This window comes from Tachypleus tridentatus, chromosome 9 (genome assembly GCF_004210375.1).
Source record: "Tachypleus tridentatus isolate NWPU-2018 chromosome 9, ASM421037v1, whole genome shotgun sequence".
NCBI lineage: Eukaryota > Metazoa > Arthropoda > Merostomata > Xiphosura > Limulidae > Tachypleus > Tachypleus tridentatus.
In genome coordinates this window covers 80124552-80147856 of record NC_134833.1, presented here as the reverse complement: position 1 = coordinate 80147856, position 23305 = coordinate 80124552, and the positions used below count along the sequence as shown (strand labels likewise).

General features: G+C 33.0%; 1 protein-coding gene across 5 annotated transcripts in view; it reads right to left on the bottom strand.

Moving 5' to 3' along the window:
• LOC143225584 (four-jointed box protein 1-like) overlaps window positions 1-23305 on the bottom strand; it is a 141832-nt gene that overhangs the window by 4748 nt on the left and 113779 nt on the right. For 2 of the 5 annotated variants that reach the window (XR_013013936.1, XR_013013935.1), the window contains exons 3-4: window positions 10667-10752; window positions 5554-5626 (exon numbers count right to left, since the gene is read on the bottom strand). The exons of 1 other annotated variant lie outside the window; for it this stretch is intronic. The gene's annotated coding sequence lies outside the window, so the exon portion shown is untranslated. The remainder of the gene's footprint in view (window positions 1-5553; window positions 5627-10666; window positions 10753-23305) is intronic. 2 more of the 5 variants (XR_013013938.1, XR_013013937.1) reach the window with 1 other exon arrangement.

The window sequence follows — 23305 nt, the reverse complement described above, 5'->3', positions numbered from 1 at the left end:
GCGTAAACGTTGAAACAATGTACTTCATTCGGGATGTTTTTAAACTCTTCTGGCTTATACGCTACGATACAAACAGTAGATGAAAGTTAGGAAACTGAAATAAGCAATGGTTATATTGAACTTCCTCTATTATATAAAACTGGGTACTCTGGTCAGGCTAATAGTTTTAGTCAAATATGTGTTTCTATAAATTCTACCTTAGTCTGATCTATGTTAAAGCATAGATGTCCAAGACATCATTAACGGCTATACAACGATTTGTTTCTTTTTTATATCTGTCAGGCCTCCTAACGTCTTTTAGCATTGTTTAGTAAGTCCCTCTTCAATTGTCTCTTCTGACGTGTATCCCATAACTGACGATGTCTTCCTTACCCTGCATTAAAAAGAAAACATGGTCCGTTCTTTCTGGGTTGGTTAAGAAATAGATGTCACTTCGTTGAAATAATAGGGTGACTGCTGATTTCTCCAAAACATCCAATTAAAATTAATTTAAAATATTTGAGCTTTCTACAAATCTTTATTATGTTATTAACAGGCTGCTTACTGGCTTGTTAAAAGTTCTTCCCTGTGAACAATTATGTTTGGCCAAGAGTAATCTTTTTATGCTTTTCTATATTTTCCCTTTAGTTCTATTGATCAAAGAGAAGAGATCTTTCTGACGTGTCCTCAGTGGCACAGTGGTATATCTGCGAACTTGCAATGCTAGAAAACAAGTTTCGATACTGTAATGGATACCTTTTATCTAATTTCGTGCTTAAAAACAAAGCTAATTGATTTCTTTAAGCTTTTTATAATATTTTTGGATGACCAGATGGTAATGCATTAAAGATGCCCTTCAAGGCGAATTTTAGTCTATAAAATATGCAGAATATTTCAACAAGCCAAAGTGTATCTACTGCCAGCAATTTGCCAACTCTAAGTCTGATACCAAAAATGATACTTTCACAATCTGCTTCAAAACTTACAACTTGGCCTAAATTTACTTGTCAGTACTCAGAATCTTGGACAGTTGCTTCCAATGCTTTTAGACTTGATATTTTTTTTACATCAACAAGATTGAGATACAGGGTTCTTTCTGTTTCAGTGCTGTTTCTGCTGCGATCAATCATCAATAAAAAGAAGACCAGCATTTTAAGTGATGTATATATGTCTCTCTGCAATTTTTTAGATCTCGGCATAACGGCTCTGATGTTTGTTTGTGTTGTTTTTTTCAAGTACAAATGTTAGCGTATAGCTCTGTCATTTCTTGGGCGATTTGAGATGCAATTACAATTTCGACTGATGCATTTGATCACCTCCTAGGTCTCATTGATAAACTTACTCTAATCTTGCGTAAAAATTTGCTTATTTGTTCGTTTTTGAATTTCGCGCAGTTACACGAGTTCTATCTGCACTAGCCGACAACAAGTCTTCACCACCCACCGCCAACTCTTGAGCTACTATTTTATCAACAAATAGTGAGATTGGTTGATACATTATAACGCCCTCACGGTTGAAAGGGCAAGCATATTTGATGCGACGGAGATTCGAACCCGTGACCCTCAGATTTCAAGTTGAACTCCTTAATCACCTGGCCATACCTAGCCCCTGCTTAAAATAATTTCAATTTGAGGATAATGGTAGAGATTCTCGTGAGTAATAATATTGAACAGGATATACGCGTTCCCGACACTTGGTATTGCTGGCATATAAAAATATAGTTAATAAAAAGTAAGAATAAATTGTCATAGATTGATTTACTCTATTTCTGTCTAGAAGAATTTCAGGTGTTACAGCTATCAGAATGGAAGAAGTAAACCACAGGATGGGAGGCGTTTACTTGAGATGGAAGAAGTAGACCACAGTACATGAGGTGTTTCAACTGTAACTTAAAACGACATATTGTCAGCACTGCTTCAAAGGGATGACAGAAGGAAACTGTTAGAAATGTAGGAAAACATGGATAGTATAAAGGAGATTTTGATGAATCAGGCGTTCATAATAAACCAAGGAAACGATATCATAAGAATGAGGACACACCATCTGTCCCCATAGAAATAAGGAATGCAGTCTTTAAAGAAACCAGTCTATAAATCAGTGGATTTACTGGTGAGAAGTGTTGCAGTATGTTGATTGACACTGATCTTACGGTTACATTTGTTCCATCAAATCTGGTAATGAATAATAGAAAATTGGCTTCAGAAATAAAGAAAGAAGTTGGCCTGATGCAAACAAAAAGTGGGCATAAAATCGCAGTAAGACATTCCCAACGTGGGAAAATTTTCTACACAGCATGGTATATGGGTAATTGACACTGATGAAGAGTGTTTACTTGGAACTAACAGCATGTATAAACGCGGATTTGAAGTTATGTTACCAGCGGTTGGACTTCAAGTTACAAAATAGTTACACAGGGCAATGAAGACAACCAAGATGAAGTGGAACAGAGAATAACTCAGAAAAATAAGTTCACCAATCCAAGGGTCATCAGTTGTTACCATTTATGGAAAGAAGTTTGTAGAAGTACACCAACTGTTTATCTTCGACAAATACTCCCTCAGAGATAAGTACACTTTCTGGCAAGCCTGAGCTTTGTGTCTAGACTACTTCCAGCGTGTTATCAGCCATACAACAGCTAATGGGTTTACTCGACCATCCGCCCAGAATGAACTCTCCCAGTAACAAGACAATTGCAACTAAGAACAGAGAGGTAATTTCATCTTCATTCGGTAAACCACGAAACAATTTAGATACATTAAGTAAGACAAGGAATATTCTTGTTTGTTAATTATAAGTGTGATTTAACTGATTTAGCAGAGATTTTAACATCCATTTAGGAATAGCAGTTCTTGTTAATTGTAAACAGCGACTTCATTACTAACTGTGTAAACTTAAGTTTAAGATATTATTGGAGGGCATAATGCTTAATACTATGTTAATTTAAATGTTTTGTTTGTTTGTCAAAATGAGCCTCTGGTATGGAGCATCTATGACACCGAGAAGCTACATGTAACTTAAACTTAAGTGCATTATGAGTGTACTTAATAGAAAATGAAGTTGTTTAATGGCATAAACTTGTGACTATCTTGCCGGACTGAGAATTGGAAAACTCAAGATTCAAGAAGCTATACGTAACTTAATATGCTCATGTTAGGTGGGGGGCGTTGTAACTGTGACGGTTGATTCTACTATTTGATTAAAAATATTAACGTGAATAACTGCAGCTGCTAACTACATAACTTTTTTCCAGTTAGCAATTCTAAATTAGGAACTGTTATATCTAAGCCTTAGAAATCTCTGAATATTTATTAATGTGTTGCACCAATTACTGCTGGGTTGAAAATACTAATAATAAACATTTGAATAAATACCAGATATGACCTAGCATGGTCAGGTGGTTAGGGCCCTCGACTAGCAGTATAAGGATTGCTGGTGTGAATCTCCTTCCTACCAAACACGTCTCCCTTTCAGCTGTGGGGACTTAGTAATATTACGGTCAATCCCACTGTTCGTTGGTTAAAGAATAGTTCAAGAATTAGGTGTGGGTGGTGATAACTAGTTGCCTTCCCACTAGACTCACACTGCTAAATTAAAGAAGGCTAGCGCAGGTAGCATCTCCCGCTGGAAGAGCAGTAAGTCTACGGATTTACTACATTAATATCAGGGGTTCTATTCCCTTCGGTAGACACAGCAGATAGCACTATGCGGTTTTGCTATAACAGAAACACACAAAGCGCAAATAGCACTCGTGTAACTTTGTGCGAAATTCGAAACAAACCAAATACCAGACATAATGTTATTGCTTCTAACCACTTTGGAATGATTCATAAAAAAGAGGTTATACAAGTAACTTTAGGAATAGAATGATAGGAAAAGGAGAAAACTCCACAGTGAGAAATGCTAAATCTTCCACTGAGATCATAACTTTTGTTGACATATGATCAATATATCAGTGCTAATGAAAATGAGAATATGACGATCCGACCAAAGCAATACTCTAATACTAGAAGGACAAACCTGGCAATTTAAACATGTAAAGATAAGTTCCTAAACCTGGAAGTTTGGAAACAAGTGATATTATTTCACACACTGATCACATTAACTATAATGAAGAAAACAAATGAAAATTGTACTAATTCGTTAAAGCATTGTGTATGTCACAGTGGCCAATGTAAAGAGTTTAGAATTCCATGTTAGAAGCCACACTCTCAGAGAGTGAAATAGAATGAAACAAGTATTATAACTGGATTTTTTTTCTTCTCTATCCAACAAGACTTTTTTATGCCAAACACAATATATACTTATATCTTGCAGATATAATAAATATAACTGTATGGAAAAGTGTTCGCTGAGATCTCCATGATTTGTGATAAAGTCACTGCAGTTTACTCTGCGTCATTTTTCACAACTAAAAATAGCGGATTTATGATTGGTCAACAGACATTTGTTTCCCCAGCTAGAATTAAAGCCCTGATACTTTATGACTAAAATATCATGAAGTAAGAAAATCCATACTCTTGTTCACAAGGTTTGTTATTTGAGAATACATTAAATGAACTGAAGAACAACAAAGTTTCCATAAAATGGGATATGTAAGGTACTACAAAATTAAAATTAAAATAAACGAACGTTTACACAGTGAAAGGTTGTGAATAAATACTACGGTTTTACATCAAGGCTGTCAAACTTACTCATCTAAACAAATTATGTTAAATGAATTATTTAGAATTTTACCAGAAACAACTTGAGATTTTTTTATACTTTCTTGTTTGCTTGTTTTTTTTAATTTCACGTGAAGCTACTCGAGGGCTATATGCGCTAGCCGTCCCTAATTTAGCTGTATAAGACTTGAGGGAAGGCAACTAGTCATTACCACCCACCGCTAACTCTTGGGCTACTCTTTTACCAACGAATAGTGGGATTGACTGTACCATTATAACGCCCCCACGGCTGAAAAGGCGATCATGTTTGGTGCGACGGGGATGCGAACCCGCAACCCTCAGATTTCGAGTTGCACGCCTTAACCCATCTGGCCATGTCAGGCCTGATACTTTCTTATTGATTATAAATATGTCTTATCTTGTTAACTAAATAAGTGAGGACAAAAAAAAAAAAAAACAGGACCATCGTAGAATTGACTCTCGAAATTCGGTTATAAATCTATATATAAAACCTAAAATATCTCTCTTTGTTTGTTTGTCCGCCGCGATCACTGCGTAGGTCATACGCCCCTCACGTGATGGTGCACAAAACACAATTTTTCGTTATCTTACGCGTCTATCATCTGCTAGCCGAACCTACGATTTTATCGTTAACATGTTTTATATGGTTATGATTCTACGCAGACTCGACATTTTTGGTAAGTTTGAGCTAAACTTTCATTTAATTATGGACAATTAATTATAGATATACTAATACATCATACATTTAATCTCACACACAAAAGAAATAAATGCATAGTTTAAAAGTTGTCTGTGAAGAAGCAAACAGCAGGCCTGGACTATAAAATACAATTATACTATTCACCATAAAACAGACTACATGAAAAGAGCAAGGTTAAATTATAATACTTACTGTTTAAACTGATATTAAAGTCAAGTCAGTGTAACTGGTAGAGCACTTGCATGAGGTGGAAGATGGGTTAAACCTGGAAATTGTATTTTTTTATTAGCATAGATAAGCCTATTTAGGTATAGGTTGATAATTATACATTTACTAATACACCGTATATTTAAACTCATGCACAAAATAAATGTATGCTCAATTAGAATGTTATGTGTGTTAAAGTAAAATTATTTCTGGGAAAAACAAATGGTAACACATTCTCATTCAATGTATCCCATTACTTCCAACTGATTTCCCCTTCGACTTCAAATTGCTGAAGTTTCCAGCCAAACTTTGCGATGTTAATCAATAAAGCATAGGGCTAGTGGTAGTGGGACTTAACTTGACGTTTCATACATGAACAACTCTATGTTTGATGCTCAACAGTAAAAAACAATAAAGGCTTATTTGTTCTTGTTAATAAATGAAAAACGAAAAACATCTTTCATAGGAAGCCCTTATTTAAAACCAGTTTCATAATTTAGTTTTAAAAATCAAACGTAAGGTTGTTGTTTTTTTCATAAATTCACAAAATATATTTTTACCTATCGAAATGTAGAACGAAGAACAGAAAGAGTGTTTTTGTTTTCAAAACCCTGGTAATACCGAGTTATGCTGCTAGTCTACTAATATTCGAGACTTCTATTAATACCCAGAGAGCAAGTAGCTTTTATTAAGGTGGAAATTATGGGATAACAGGAAGTTACATAGACATGTACTAGTCCTTAGACATCTTTCAGTGTTCTTGTAAAGAAGAACGATGAATCACTCGCTCCTGTAAAGATTACAGAAAAATAAATGACATCACAAACAGAATGTCTATTCTCTACAATGGACTGACTATAACGTTACACATTGTTTGGATGATCATAGTTTTCTACATGGAGTCTGAAGAGAATATCTTGCCAATTAGACTTTAGCAGATTGTTGATTTATTATTTGACCTTTACCCTGAACCAGCAAGGTACATTATTATTTACATTGATTTGGATTAAGTCATATTTCTTGTAAAATACATTTATAACTGTTTGCTAATATTTTGAAACAACAACAATCAAATTACCATATAATAAAGAAAAGCATTAAACTAAACCAAAAATTTAGACGGTCAGTTTCATTTCTTTGACATAATTTAGTCACTGGAGAAGAACTGTCTCGGACCTGGTAAGGATTTAAGCTGTACCGAACAGCCTAAAGTCCAGATGATTACATAAATTTTGGTTCCTAGTGTAATATTTTTGGAGTGTAGTGCACATATTTCTTCACTTTGTCTTCCTCTTCACAATATATATTGAATTTGTCAGAGCTGTTCTTCTAATGTAAACAGACATTTACAACTCTCAAGGAAAGGTCTCGGATCTATCTTATCAAGTAACTGTAAGCCATTTATACGATATACGGATATTAGTGTTAGCGCAGTTTAAAAGGAAAGGATAATTTTTTTGCTTTGGTAAATCCAAAACCTAACTAGAAAAATAAGATATTACATTCTGTATAAAGAAATATTAAGCATTATCTAAGTAGTAAGTCAGCATTATTGCTACTGCATGCCAAGCACAAACTATCTCCAAACTGATCAGATTGGCTAAGGACTTTGAATACTGCTGAAAGTCAGATGAAAAGAAGGCCCCAAAAACTGTGTATGAATAACTTCACTACAGTGTTTCACTACACAGAAACTCTGTTTTAAAGCTGTATTGGTATTAGTTAACTTAAGTTGACTGCTAACATGATGTGTAGAATATTTTAAATAAACAGATGCAATTAGTATTAATGTGCAATCATAAGCAATTCATTGTTTACCATTAATGTTGGAGTTAGATGTTGTAAGTTTCCAAATAAGGAGTGATATAAAAAGTCCACAATCTCTTCGTGATGTTTTTGCGTTAAAATGATTACTTCCGATGAGGTTTCAACCTTGATGTTAAGAGACTAGAGAGAAGGAACACGAAAAACTTTCCTATGTTTGATGTCGTAACCTGTGGTTTTGACAGGAAACTAAGGCTCTTCAACAGGCGTTTACCTGTCTCTGGTAGAGTATATACTGAAGATAAACAGTTAGCATACTTCTGTAAGAATGAAAGGAAGGGACCGCAAAAAAAAACACATGGACATATACAACTGGATAGCTAAAATATTAATATTATAGGTTCACTTACATAGTCATGTTGTAGAAATAAATATTTTAATAGTACACGTTGGTATAGAGACATATGATAAATGTTTCGAAGGTGAATAAACGAAGGTTAAGATACGAGATGAGTGTACAAAAAAAAATGGTTTTGTCAAATACACCGAAGTATACCCATACTATTTTTTTCTTCTTGTTTTAGCAAACACATATGCACTGGGATTAAAAAATAAAACTCTGATTATATTGTGTCCTTATAAGAACTATTTTGTCTGTACTGTCACAATGATGTGGCTCTCTTTACCAGGTACTTGTACTCAATTTTAAAAGCATTGTTTTGAAGTTAGACGCCTTATTTTCTAATGTAGACACTCTCGATCTAATGTCGATTTTAGCTATTGAAGGTTTGGTGAATAAACAACGTTTTATTGTATAATGACCAAACTAATGATTTGTTAAATATTATTGTGTTCAAATATTTATTTTTGATAGCCTTCTAACTACACCGCAGAAAGTACTTTCGTACCTAACTGTTACGATAAACACTTTCAAAACAGTAGAGTAAGTTTGAAACAGCAAACTGATAGACACAAAAACAAGAAAGTAGTGTTAGACAGATAAATCGACAGATATAAACACTTAGATTTTGGAAAGCCATTACGTATATTGTTATTCATAAAGTTTTCTTATTTTTTATGCTAACACGTAAGCACGTTGTTTATACTGTTGCTACCTCCAAAATAAGACAGCATATTTCATTTCTAACCATTTAAAATAGCAGTCAGATACCTAACGTGGGACACATAAAAATAAGGAATACAGTTTCATTTCAAAGACTATTCTAAACTTACCAATGCAAAGCAACTAAAGACGGAAATTTACAATGAAGAATGTGTCTTGTGACACATTATGTATTATAGGTAAGTAGCACAGACAAATAAAACGGTTTGTACATTTTTGTATCATATTTTATTCGAAGAAAAGTAAACGAAACTTATCAGTAATTTTACCACTTAAATTAATATTTGCTACTTCTTTACGTCACTACTAGACTGAGACATACGAACAACTAATGTATAAATAATCGTTATTCGTTCTATATCCAAAATAAAATACAATATCCTTGTTATGGCATAAAAACATTGATTCACGAAGTTTGTATTGTGTTTCCCATCCGTATTCCCTTCAAATTTTTACAAGTTCCATGTTTGTCCATACAGTGTTCTATTTTAAAGACGCCATATATACATTTTTCATCAAATACTGTGACGCATTGAAACTTCTAAGATTCCATTCAGTGCGAGTGACTTGAAAACTCTATGCCCCTGCTTTCTTAATTTAACATATGAAGCTTATTTTAAAACAATTTATAAACAACTTTAGAAACGCTTATAGTAAACGTATTTCAGTTTAAAATTGCTAATACATATGTTTAAATAGTTGGTTATCCTTGATGAAATATCGTCTGCACAATTGTATAACCCTCACCCTGCAACTGTAAGTTAATATTTTACGTAATGGAAGTTTCTTGTATTGTTGTTTTTTTCATTTATCAGTGCTTATAACTGATATGTGAATAATATAATGAAGTTTTATAGCAGTGTTCATATATGATAGCTTAAGATGTTTGGAGTTTTTAAGGATGGAGGTCTTTATAAAATGTTTCTTAATGACGGTTAAGAAGTTTTGTTATCATGTTAAACATATAAACTATAATAAACGAGATTCATCACCATATAATAGCTGTACAAGTTTCATTTTCGAAGTAAAAAATATGTATGTGCATGAATTACCAGAGAAAACTTAATCTTGAGAATCACGTGTAAAATTCCTGCCACAGAATACAGTGTTGAGAAACCTTCACAGTGCGCTACTGGACTTTTTTATTTCTTTGTTTTGAAGGTACCCCTGCTTTTCTCTATCTTTTCTGACGTTTACAATAGTTACAAGTTAGATGGTTTAGCCATGTGACTACGCGATATTTCGTAATTATATATATATATATATATATTGTCAAAAATGTAAATAAAGCAAATAAAAACACGTTCACAAAATTTATGTATAGCACTCTGGGTTTTTCAGAATACAGATGATATTGTTGAGTGGAGTTAGGCTGTAAGGTTTCGGGAAATGTCCATTTATTTAACATCTTTCTACGTGACGAAGAAGCTTATGTGCCCTCATGTGCCCTTCTGACTTCGGTATTTACTTTATTCATAAGTTGATATCATAATCGCTGGTGCGCCCCTTCTCATCTACAGTTTTGTCTCGCCTAAGTGACTAACGATTACGCAAGACTGGCGCTAGGTGTGTGTATATAGATTTAACTTCAGCACACTAAAGGGCGTTCCTGTCCAGCCATCATTGCCATCCCTCTAGCAAAGGGTCAGGAAACCCAAGGTCTGCTCAACCAACGCCGTATGGAACAACATGAGGTGGGCGTAGCAGTAATTGATATGGCCCAACTCGTTAGGTACCGTCATGAGTCGAATGCTTGTTATACTGTAGGGGTGTGTCCATCGTGCATGACATTCTTTACTCCTGGCGGAGCCAAACGTAGTTTTATGTTTTTGTACCCATAAATGTAAAAAAAAAAGAAAAAGAGGAAGGATTATCTCAAATTATCTTTCTACTTAAAAAACATATTGCTGTGTGCCCATTTTTCAAAACTAATGTTAAGATTAAAAGTACTTTTTTAGTGAGATTCGTGACATTGTTTGTCTGTATCTTGAAATTTATATGGTTGCAAATAAGGTTATTTTGATTAAACCAAGAATGCGAATAGTCGGACCACCTAGTGGTGTTGAAATAACTTTTGTAATAGATTTCCTTAAGGAATTAGAAGTCTTTTCAGTTTAATTAACGACGTTTTGAGACTTAGAACTATATATATATTTTACTCGATCTAGTCAGTTGTTTTTTTCTGCAAAATTGTTTTTTTTATTTATGTACCTCCAGTGCGACGATGAAAAGTCTTCGCTAAAATCAGGAATTCGATTCCCCCGGGTGGACATATCAGATAGCCAATTGATGCATTGCTGTAAAACAAAACACACGCATTATTTTATTTATTTAATTATCTAGCTGTTCAACCTTTCATGCTACCTGTGAAACCTCTGATTATTGTTAAATAAATAGAGCATTTTTTATAATGATCATTTTTAGGTTTTCTAGTAGAAGATCGTGTGATGTATAACATTCTCATATTAAAATATCTTGTAATTATCTGGTTCGGAGTTTTGTAAAGTTTTCCTAAACACTTTTTTTATCAACTACATTGGTGAGCTAAATACACGTAGATATATGATACATTATTAAGCACTGAGTCAGTCATAATAAAGAAATGCCATTAGGTCGAAATTAAAGTTCACAAATCTCTCTGCATAAAGCATGGAATGAAAGTGATGTTTCAGTTATAACACATTATTTTTTTCGTGTTCTTATGACTTAGGACTTATGAAACAAATATCAAATTAAGACTACATTTATAGTTAGTTTATATCAGTTGCAGCTTTAATATTCCTTATAGTTCTTACAAATATCTATCTGATCTTAAATATGCTGGATTTAGTTCATAGCTCCATCTCTTAACCGGTTTGAGATCTAATTACAGCCGCGGCTCTTAAGGATTCCCCGTTGTTTATTTGCTTTTAGATATTCAGAACTGCAAAAAAATACAATATTTATAAAGTTATAACTCAAATTTTTATCGTCAGTACACATAACGATGTTAAAGTCTTGTAAAATATCACATTCATAATGCACACAGCTTATCTGTAACATGAAATATTTCTTGGCATGTATAGCATTCGCTAAATGTAAGGTGTTGTACTACTCATAGAATGCTGTAAAATGTGTTGGAGTTATTGTTTTGTTTAGAAGATACCTTCTCTTCCAAACTTTAAAGAAAGAATGTTAAAAAAGTTAGCATTTTCAATTTGTCTTGTAATAAAGTTATACCAAGTGTAAGACTAGTATAAAATATGCCGTACAGTCGAAAGTGAATATGCTAATAATACATTTCTACTATTTATTTTACGAAATTTATTCTTACTTTTTAAACTATAAAAACAGTTTTGTTTGTCTTACATGATAGTATAAGCTTTATGGTTGGAATTTATAGTTTTATACATGACAAACAGTGTGCAGTACAATCTAGACAAATACCAGGAATCCGAAGTTACAGCCGCAAAAATGCTGATGTTAATTTAAGATATACTTTCAACATTCTGTGATAAATCTATGTTTAGTACCGTGGTAATAGATAAGGTGTAAAGAAAAACGAACAAATTTCAGTGAGCACTGAAATATGTGTATATGGCTTTAGTTTCTCACCTCTATATTTTTTACTATATTTTGTAAATGTCCAAAAAATGAAAAGCCAATGAGTCTTTGTGAGACAAATCTTTGGTTTGCTGACTTTAAGTGAAACGAATCAGTCTGAGCCTCCAGTCTCTTGCTAATGGGTATCAGTGCAAGATATATAGTTAAACATCTAAGCCTAACTTTAATATATATCCTGCTGCGTTTACGTGTCACTACGGACAGCAATTTATACCTAACCAACCTTTTACAGGATGAAAAAAAGAGAAAGAAACTTCTCGCAACACAATAAAACAGACTGGATCCACAACAGTGGTTTTACCAACATTACTGGTTCACTGGCTTCTGTTGTCCCCAAGCACGGTTGTAAAAAAATTTTTCGTTAACTGCTGACTATTTATCTTCATGGAGACAGCAAGTGAATAAAAGAACAAAAAAAAAGGAAACTGTAAGGCATTATATACAAAAACTATTGAAACATAGGTTTTCACTATAAGAAAAATTAAAAACATTCAGAGAATTTTTACCGCTTTTCATTTTTTATTTTTACATCAAACTGTGTATACGTGTTTGAATTACGAGAAAACTGGGACATTGGATTTTTCTAATAAGGTTACATTTTTATGATATACGAATTAAAACATGTTTCATTTGATCTAAATGCTGGAAGCAAACAAGTCCGATTGTTTTCAAGCAAGTTTCTACGTTGAAATCCCAGTTATACAACGGTAAAATGCTAACAACAAATAAACCAAGTAATTAAGTTGGGGTTAAATACCAGCATTATATTTATACCTCTTAACAGGAATGAAAAAAAGTGTAAAACTAAAACTGTTATAATGGAACATCTACAGTTTTGAAATGACTGTACCGTAGACGTTTTTACTCGCATATATCATTATAACATAATCTAAAAAAAAAATCTGGCTGATATTTATTTATTATTAATGACTATTGTTTACCTCAATTGCCGTTTCAAAAAAGTCAGTATCATTTTCTTGATGTTCAAATCAACCACTGTAATTCAGTATTTTAATTATTCATTCTGTGGTGTTATTAGAATCATGACAGAGTAATCTAGAGTTACTGAAACCGTGACATGGTAATCTGGAGTTACTGAGATCGTGACAGAGTAATCTGGAGTTACTAGAATCGTAACAGGGTAATTTAGAGCTACTGGAACAGTGACAAAGTAATTTGGTGTTGCTGGAATAGTGACAAGGTAATCTGGAGTTACTGTAACAGTGACACGATAATCTGGAGTTACTGTAACAGTGACAAGGTAATTTGGAGTTACTAAAACAGTGACAAGATAATCTGGTGGTGCTGGAATAGTGACAAGGTAATCTGGTGATACTGGAATAGTGACAAGATAATCTGGTGGTGCTGGAATAGTGACAGGGTGACATGACGTTACTGAAATAGTGATAGAATAAACTGTGTATTATAGTTTATTATGTTTATATGATCAAACGTTTACATTCATCATTCGTTACACTGGTTCAAAATAAAAAATGATCCTTTTTGTCTTGCAATGGTCACTTTGTAGCACACACTATAAAATTGGTTTTTTGCGATGATTGACAAAGTTATTTCAATACTCAATGAGTAATTTCCTGCAAGTCTTAAACATTCCATTATATGAAAATCGATTTAGGCGTTAAGATTTAACCACGTAAAGTGGAAACTTTTTTCGAAGTTTGTATAACTTAGTTTAGCTAATAGTATACAAACCTCACTGTATAAACATATACCATGAACAAATGACTAGTTCTATAAATTTAGCATTATTGTGTTAACAATTTTTTCGTAGAGTATATATGTTTCGCAGTTTAGAGCAATTGCATTATACACTTTATATAGACTGAATAAATCAAATGAAAGATAAAGTTTTCTTAAAGTTTCATTTTAAATTTAACATACTCTCTGATCACCCTTTTCAGAGTGTGAGAGTACATTAACATGCAAAATATAAACTATTTGCAAACAACATATATATAGCATCTGCCTGTTGTGGAGACACAAGTGTAGAGGACGACGTTTCGAAAGTCTTCCGCCTTTTGTCTTCAGGTCAAAGGCGGAAGCCGTCCATTCTACAAAGTTTCATCTGAATACTCTGCCTAAACAATCTATCAAAGAACATATGTAGCAACTAAATATAATTTTAACTAGCTAACTGACACTGTTAGAATATTTATGTAACAAAATACCATGAGGTTGCTTTGGACATACTATAAATCTGCCTACTGCTTCTAAGAGATTGAATACCAGATACAACAGAATTATTTTAATATACAGTTTCAGGTTCTATTACATTTTATCAAGATAACACTTACAAATTTAGTAAGTCTTTCATTCTACTTCAATACGTATAATTAACAACACTTTTTAAAATTGAACATATTAACATTTTTTTCTGCTTTTAAAACCCAAAAATGTTTTTTCCTCAAAAGAATAAGTACACTTAGGTATACAACGGAATTCATCATCCAGATAGATTTGATTATACCAATTACATAATAATTCCTCAGGATTAACAACTGAAAATATATTATTTTAGACAAACAAAAACATTTCTACAATAAGATTTAATTAAATTAGATCTGTCTTTATAATCCAGTTCAATTAGAGAATTTTAACTTTTACATTATGTGTTAAAAATTTTGTATACAACACATTTAATGTTTTGGTAGAATTTAGCATTTAATTCTTGAAAATTTATACTATTAAGTAATTGCTGTATTATTTTTTTATGTATATTCACCACCTTCATTTATCCATATGTTATACAGACCAGAGTCATTAAACATGTCTTCCATAATATTTATTCACTTTGACTGAAAAGGATCATTTGGGTTTTGATATAAGACGAGAGACTGAAGGCTTTCGAAACATCGTCCTCTATACTTGTATTTCTACAGCAGGCAGTTGCTGTCCATTCAACTAAATTTCTTCTGATATACATTGTAAAAAGAGCCGAGAATAAGCATATGAAGAGGACATTTGTGCTTAGGGTTTAGAAACAAAGTCTGTTAATACAAAACGTGAAGTTCAAGTAGTCACATAAATGGTATTTCACGAAAGAAAAACAAGTGCAGTGGTTATGACGCAGTGCTTATAAGAAAAAAAAACATATAATTACACTCCTTATAGTCTAGTCAGTTTATTTCAGTTTTACTAACAATGGTTTTATTAGTGGTAGCAGGCTACTGAGAAAGTGGAAGAATTGTCAAAAAAAGGAAAAAACAGTAATTAAAAATGATTTTTATCATTGTTACTAAAATACCAACAAGTATCCCAGGTTAATACAGTGAAAGAAAATGGTTGTTACTCAACTATAACTAAACAAGCCACTAGGATAGTTCTTATTCATAGTACAATTAATCAGATAGATGCCCGGAAGATGGCGAAAAGGTGACAGAAGTAAACCTTAGAGACATAAAAAAACAGATTTTGCTTCTAAATTTAGGTTAATTGTACCTGAAATCCTGTTCAACTAATACGTACAAAAATACTTGCTATGCAACTATAAGTATTTGCATGTGGCACTTGGCCCTTTTTATATTTAATTGCACGATGAAAGTTTGGTTGATCTGATTGAATATATTGGCCCGGCATGGCCTAGCGCGTAAGGCGTGCGACTCGTAATCCGAGGGTCGCGGGTTCGCGCCCGCGTCGCGCTAAACATGCTCGCCCTCCCAGCCGTGGGGGTGTATAATGTGACGGTCAATCCCACTATTCGTTGGTAAAGAGTAGCCCAAGAGTTGGCGGTGGGTGGTGATGACTAGCTGCCTTCCCTCTAGTCTTACACTGCTAAATTAGGGACGGCTAGCACAGATAGCTCTCGAGTAGCTTTGTGCGAAATTTCCAAACAAACAAACAAACTGATTGAATATCAGGCACTATCCAAGTGAAAGTGAAATATACAGGATTAACTGATAAACCTGAAAGTAGAAAAAAAAGTTTGATTTAAGCTACAAGATAAGCGCAAATAGTACAAGAAAACCTCATATTTACAAAATAAGATCAGCTACAATACTACAAATTAAGAATATGTTGCACAAACTAAGCACTGATTTTTTTTGATAAGATAACCGGTTACCAAAATTTGTATTTATATGAACATTTACAAAGTTATAGACTCTAGAAAAGCCCAGTGCAGTTAGTAAACAATATTTGTTTATTTTTACCTTATTTGTCATCAGGTTTCCTCACGGTTAACTAAATTTGACAAGGTTCAGCTGAAGCCACCAGGATAGCGGCAATAAAAAGTTGTTAATGGCTGTATTATTGTCTAATTATACGTCTGTCCATATACATAACTTCCAAGTGAATCATTTTTGAAACAGCTAAAACCAAGAATTTTTAACACTTCCAGTGACTAGCTCACGATGTGAAATACAGTTAGTTTCTGTTCTTACCATGTATTGTGTGGTCTTTACTGAGCCATATCTATATTGAAACATTGTGTTTATTTGCATACAATGTAACAGCGCTGTTCAACGTGTACAGTCGAGAGGAGTCTACTTATTGGTAGGATGTGTACCTAGCATCAAAAAATACACCAAGTATTTAATGTTGTACTGATATCCTCATTGATAGAATCTAACATTAAATGGGTTTTACAGTTAAAGGAAAGTGGTGAAGTATGTTAATTAAGGTATCGGCTCATTAAATTTTTGGTATTACTTTGGAAAGCTGAATATGCTGAAGAGAGTGCACATTCTTAATACATTCTGAATGGGTGCAGGAAATGATTAATTTTGTCACTAGTAATTCCTATGGTCAGGCAGTTGAAGATATTTAAGAGAAATTGTAACATAACAATTGTAGAATACCCAAGGATATTTAACACTTTCACAGAACTGAAATACATGTTTTACTAATGAAGAGTATGGCAGGCGAGAATGTTCTAAAATCTGTGTATCCAGAAGAAATTGCCAATCACACGAGGATAAGTTGATTAGAATATTATAATGGGTTGTTCTACATTTGATTGAATAATTTTCTTAGAGAGAATTAGCCATCTGACCAAGTAGACAGAAGCATATACACTCATTAACACTGGCATTCAGTCTACTCCCTTTATATGTCCTCACAACTCAATCTAGAAACGATTTATATGAACTAAAGGATCAACTTTAATATGTTTTTTTATTTGTTTTACTGTGTCACAAATATATATAGAGTAAAAGCCTAAATCATTATTATATCATCAGTAATTTAATGAGAAGACCTAAAAGGCCATACAAATTGTCTAGCATATGCTAACTAACTTTATCAATTTTGATGGATTGGCTGAGATGACTAGGTTTCTTACATTATGATGGTGTACTGGGTCATCGAACATTTCACTCTCACTGGCTAATCTGATGATGCCAGGAAAAGAACCGAGGAAGAGTTATTACAAAAAGAGAAAAGTATGATGACCTGAACATGCTTTACCCTTTTACTTAATTTTGACAGTTTTGAATTCAAAATCTTAACTACCTTGAAATTTAACATTTTTAGTCTCTAGTCACGTATTATGATCCTTGTATCCTCATTGGTTCATCAAGCTATGATGTTAAGGGATTAACCTCTTTAAGCCTTTGCTTTGACGTGAAGTGGTGGGGCAGAATTATATTGTGCACGTTATCTTTTTTTATGACTGGATATACCACAAAGTGAATGACGTTTGTAGCGATGATGATTTATAGAGGAAAGATTAATCTTCTACGTTTTCTTTATCAGAAAACTCAGCTTTACTACATCGACCACCTCGTGTAAACACGTGCTTATAAACCTCTTTTACGTTTTGTACTTACTGTCTGTGAGACAAGTGGTGTAAAGAATCAGGCAGTGCACTACCCTTCAGAAAACTAACGTCTTCGACTGTAAGTCAATTAAATTAGTATTTTTCCTGTTTATGAACGCCTCAGCGACTATCTATTTATTTTAATCTAAACCTAAGCCAAGACTGAATGTTTTCTATGTTCCACATGATCCGAATTTCTTAACATTATTTTTGTTGAAACAAGTTTAACGTTTGCAGTTTAGTTTTTAACCCTAAAATTGAGAGTCGATTGTACAGAAATTATGACTGTTTTAGTCATCACAATGTATGGCAAACGATAAAAAGCACTAAAACTGCCTTTCACCAATAATTATAAGAGCTTTTGAACAATACAAACTTTTTTACCTATCAGTTTATCAGTTGTAGAAAATCTATGTTTAAAAATGAGTTTTTCATCTTTTATGTTAACATTTTGAAAGTTAGTACAATAACTGTTTGGAAAACTTTTCATAAACACCAAAATAACATATTTGGAGATTATTTGCGTTGTTATTTAACACTAAGGTTTGAGAATTAACACAGCATCATGAAAAACAAATTAAGACGCGCAATGGGACTTTAAGCAGATTGTAGTACGTGTTTAACCTCTTTCACTATCACGTTTATTTTTAGAAATGCAAGAAACAAGAGGGAATTATCAATAGCTGCGGCTGTAATTATATCTTAAATCGGTCATTAGGTGGAGCTATGAGCTGAAAGACTGTACTTCAAAAATATTCAGAGACATTCAGCAAGCCGTTATGTCGCGACTAAAAAATAAAAGACATACGTTATAGCATTTCATCATGTATCTGAAACTGGTAAGCTTTAAGAAATGTGGTGGTTAATATATTTCTTCATAGCTAGTATTACAGTTTTCAAAGACAAAACAACGGTTATATATTGTGTCAAATATACGTTTCTACGGTTGTACTGTAGAAGGGAATGTGAAAACTCTAATTAATAGCACAGAAAGTAGTCAATTGAAGAAAAAATAGTGTAGAACGTGGTACACATTTATAATAACTATAACTTAGTAGCAGTAAATAACGCACAAAAGTTTAAAATTATGTGCAATGGTATTGACACTGAACAATTTAAGTACATGAATAATGTCGAAAGCTACTTGCAGTGAATTTCAGCAAATTTATTTAATGCCAGTGACAAGTATCGACAGGTATGTATAATAATTTTATAAAATGGCAACAGGTCATTAGGCACTCACTCTCGTAGTTAGCGACGAATTTCTTTTTTTTCTAATTTTTTATTAACAGTTTTTTTTCTCTATTGGATGAACTATTCATAATTACATACAATCATTCTTTCAAACACATACACTTCCTTACGCATTACAGCTACTAGCAATACTGTTTTGAGCACAGAAGTCGACCCAGGCATTGTGGTGTACGTCTCGCTGCTTTTCACAGAGGTCGCTGAAGTGCACAAACCTTGCCGGTGTGATTGCCGCTTAGTAATTAGGCTAGAGAAAATGTGAAAAGATGTTAGTAGGGTGCTTTAACGATCACTTTAAGATAGCGCTCCTATCTGCAGTGTAAGTCTAAGAAAACACGCTGAGTTAACTAGCTTCAATAAGCCTAAATTGCGTGTGGTGTTAAGATGGGTGGGGTGTTTGAAATACGTGTTATTCTCGATTGTGGCATACAAAAGCTTAAAATCATCTATGTAGTGTTTGTACGCGGATCGTTGATTTTTCTTTTTTCTTTACAATACATTAGAGAGATTTGATGAAGAAAAGAAAAGCGGTGCCAGGACATGGACTAAACAATACCAGATAAAATCTGGCAGAAAATATTAAATATGAAGACAAACTGATAAATACAAAGACAGACAGAAGTGATATCCAGATGGATAGATGTAGAAACAAATATATAAACAGATACACGGAACTTATTTACAGTAAAGTCATATAGAGAGAGAAAATTAGCGGTAATAAGACTATAGAGCGGATTCATATCACCTATATAAAATTATTATTAACACACCTTATTATTTTAGTAATTCTATATAAACGATTTTATGCTATCACTTAAAATTATAAAAACAAACTATTGAAATAATCCATCAACTGTAAATTAAAATTGACGTAAATCTTAACACATACATCTGACGTTTTATCTACATGAAACCTAAACCGCGACTCTGTGTTTAGCATGTTATCTGCATAAAGTACCACATCACATTGTCCTTAAAGTTACAATTTCAAACACATCATTTAATTAACAGTATAGTATAGCTAAATTAATCCTTGTTAGAGTTAGTATATTTTCTAGTCGTCGTTAAAAATGAGATATTATGTTCAACTGACTTACAAACGTTATACACACACACACACATTTGTTTTTTAAAAGGCACTCACATGACTTACGAGAAATATGGTTTTGAGAGAGCTGTTTGTGGAATAACAGGTTTATTTCTGTATAACGTTTTATTTCCTACAGTGAGGCATATTCACGTACAACACGTGATTCCAGAACTTTTCTGTTATTTGTGTTTTTCTCTACATTAAGTACTTCAGTACTTTTTTAAGGTTTATTTCTTGTTGTTTTTCAATCATATGTTAATTTACATCTGATTCTTTTCGTTTTTCTGGTGATTATTCTCTTGCCTGTGACTTATATATATATAATATATATATATACTTTTGCTGTTTAAATATTCTATTTTATAAGCTATTCCATTATCATAGGTCCCGGCATGGCCAGGTGGGTTAAAGCGTTCGACTAGTAATCTGAGAGTCGCACCAAACATGCTCGCTCTTTCAGCCGTGGGGACGTTATAATGTGACGGTCAGTCCAACTATTCGTTGGTAAAAGAGTAGCTCAAGAGTTGGTGATGGGTAGTGATGACTAGCTGCCTTCTCTCTAGTCTTACACTACTAAATTAGGGACGGCTAGCACAGATAGCTCTCGAGTAGATTTGCGCAAAAACCAAAAAACCATTACCATATATATCATTCTTATAAAAAAATCAGTAAAAAACTTTTGATGTTAGTCTCTGATTTGATTAAAATTTTAGTTTTTATTTTATTTTGATTTTTGTTTAATGTGTACCATAATATAATCAGTGTTTCACTAGTAACATCTACAGATAGTATCATTCCTTAAATGCATTTCTTCTCTTGTTTTGTTGGATGTATTGATCTAATTGTCTTGTTGTTCTTTTGTGTTAGTTTTTCTTAGCTGTGCCATTAGTTATGCAAAGAGGGTACTCAGTTTTTGTTTTAAAAACTTTTTCATATGTTTTGAACTTCGGTTTTCACGTTTTCATTAGTGCATACTCTCAGTGCTGTTATTATACATCTTTTTAATATTCCTATTTTTACTATTATTTAGCGTGTACAGACAATTAATTTACATAAGATCCATCGTGAATCTCCGACTGGTGATTTTTGAAACAAATTGTTTCTTTTTTATTTTTTACAATTTCCTGTGGTTCTGTTGCGAATTTTATGTTTTTATATTGTTTGTAAAATATTATCAAAAACATAATTTCGTTTTCTCTTTTAGAGCCACAAAAACAAATCAACATATCTCCACTAAAAAAATGGTATTGGAAACATAACTGTATTAATAACCGTTGTCTCCATGGTGATGAGAAGAGACTTTGATAACACTGGAGATAATTTTTTTCCCAATCATAAACCTTTTCTTTATACATAATAATTTAAACATAAAACAGTTTTTAATTCCTGATTTCTACAGTTATTTTATATTTTTATATCTGTATTCTCATCGTTATCTATTTTGTTTAATGATATTACAATGGTATTACATCTACCAATATTTCAATGTATATTGACACTACTATTTTGTTTAATGATATTACAATGATATTACATCTACCAATATTTCAATGTATATTGACACTACTATTTTGTTTAATGATATTACAATGATGTTACATCTACCAGTATTTCAATGTATATTGACACTACTATTTTGTTTAATGATATTACAATGATATTACATCTACCAGTATTTCAATGTATATTGACACTACTATTTTGTTTAATGATATTACAATGGTATTACATCTACCAGTATTTCAATGTATATTGACACTACTATTTTTAATTTGTTTGTTACTTCGGAATTGTACACGACATTGTTTTTTTTTTTGGGGGGAGGGGTATCATTATAAGATCAAAGCAAGCCATTTATTAGTTCATAACAGAAGCTATCATACGTTGAAAGATTAGTTCTTTAGTATCTCTGGTGCTAAATGTAACTGTCGTATTTTTGCATCTGCACTTCTTAAAAGTCCCCCGCGAGTACAGCGGTAAGACTACAGACTTACAACGCTAAGATCAGAGGTTCGATTCCCCTCAGTGGGCTCAGCAGGCAGCCCGATGTAGCTTTGCTATAAGAAAACACAAACAGTTCTTAAAAGCGGATAAAGTAGATCACATTTTATGTCTTTTAGTTGTTTCAAACACCTGTTTAGTATATTTCCCATATTTTATTAAAGTTTTGTTTTACTTTTTCAGATTCTGTACTATTCTATAACCTCTTTGATTTATGCATTGTTTACATGTTTTCATAATATCCTAACGGTGCTGTTCTTATCGGCTTCTGTCCTTATTACTTCCTTCTCTTGAACCCGGCATGGCCAAGCGTGTTAAGGCGTTCGACTCGTAATCCGAGGGTCGCGGGTTCGAATCCCGATCGCACCAAACATGCTCGCCCTTTCAGTCGTTGGGGTGTTATAATGTACGATCAATCCCACTATTCGTTGGTAAAAGAGTAGCCCAAGAGTTTGCGGTGGGTGGTGATGACTAGCTGCTTTCCTTCTGGTCTTACTCTGCTAAATTAGGAACGGCTAGCGCAGATAGCCCACGAGTAGCTTTGCGCGAAATTCAAAACAAATAATCAATACTGCTTTCTTTTGTTGTAGATTTTTTCTTTTAAATTTTTTCTCTTTTTTTGCTTATACTTTGGTTCACTTTTTTATATTAGAAATTCTTATTTAGGTAAACATGTAGTAAAATTGTGGTTATGTGAAGTGTTTCTTAAGATTATATGAGTTATATATTACGTTTACGTTTCTTTATCAAAGTTCAATACACGAAAAATATGACATATACGTTTAACGTTGACACATTTTACCTAGAATTATTATCATTATCAACAGATTCTGATTACAGGTAACAGAAGAATGTATGCCAGTTACATTATATCCTTTCACTCAATAACAGGACTTTTCTGGTCGGCTGGAAGACGTTATTTATTTTAGCAAATGCTTGTTAACAACTGTTACTGCGTAAACTTGATTAGACTAGTGAAGTGCAGTTTTCATCAACTTTATCCATGTCAGAATTAGGGTGAGGATTTTTTTATAATACTATATTATATATTTTATGTTAAAATCATATAATAGTAATTATCCTACTCGTAATTCAGAATAATTAGCAAATACTACTGTTATGTTCGGTA